This window comes from Olea europaea, unplaced genomic scaffold (genome assembly GCF_002742605.1).
Source record: "Olea europaea var. sylvestris unplaced genomic scaffold, O_europaea_v1 scaffold1970, whole genome shotgun sequence".
Classification (NCBI taxonomy): Eukaryota; Viridiplantae; Streptophyta; class Magnoliopsida; order Lamiales; family Oleaceae; genus Olea; species Olea europaea.
This window is the reverse complement of record NW_019237553.1, coordinates 30146-31225: the sequence shown is the minus strand read 5'-3', so window position 1 is coordinate 31225 and position 1080 is coordinate 30146.

Below are 1080 nucleotides of genomic sequence, written 5' to 3'. Positions count from 1 at the left end.
TTCATCAATCTACTATTCTAAAATTTATTTTTCCATAAAAATGAGTATCAAACACTCTCTTGGATAGCAGATATGAGCTCTAGATTTATTGCCATTGTTTCAATGCCATTTTGGTGTCCGTTTCTAATGTGGTTAAATGAAGATTCCTAGTTCCATTTCAAAAACTTTGCTTTGTGCAGAAAACATAGCATGCTAGAAATTGATTTTTAGTTCAAAAACCCTTACGACATAAGAATTTCCAAGATCTTTTTGGTTCAAGAATCCCTACTCAAGAAGATTTTCCAAGATCTTTACATGCTTGAATCCATTTGCACTTACCTACTTCAATTCTTCATTTGGTAGCAATCCTATGGTCAAAGAACTCAATCAAAATCTACTTTGGCCCGTTCCTATTTTGGTGCCTTTTCAATTTCATGCACGAATTTTCAGTTTACAAGCCCCCAGTTCAATCGTTTGTTTGATAATTGAAGACTAATGGGAAGGTAAATGGAAGTTGAGGGACATCAAGGATTTGAATTCAAATTCAAATCACTTCCTCTAAGCCATTTCAATAAAGTATGGGTCGTGATAGTTTACATGGACGAGCCATGAGTCATAATCCAACACTGTCTAGTAATTTTTTATTCATAATTTTGTGATTAGCTACATGAAATTTATTTTTCACACTTTGGTTTTGTCATATGTACCACTTTGTTTGGTTAATAGTCAGATTTACTGAAAAATAAAAAATAAAAAATTAATTAAATATTTAGCAATAACTATGGGACATGTTAATTTTTATTTCTCTTTTCTTTTTTGGACATGTTCTATTCATATATCTTCTTTTTCACCAATATATACAATATGAGAAGCTTTTTCCTAATTTCACAACCTTCTGTGAAGTAATTATATCGATGTGCCTCTTAATAAAATGTTTTATTACTCGCAAAAAAGTGAAAAACAGTGCAACTCTTACATTTTTTTATTAATATTTTTCTTCACTTAAAAAAGCAAACTGTTTTTAACCAACCTTTTTATAAGTTGATTTGAAATTTTTAATGAATTAGCAAGAACACAAGCTGTCAACTACCTTACATTTGT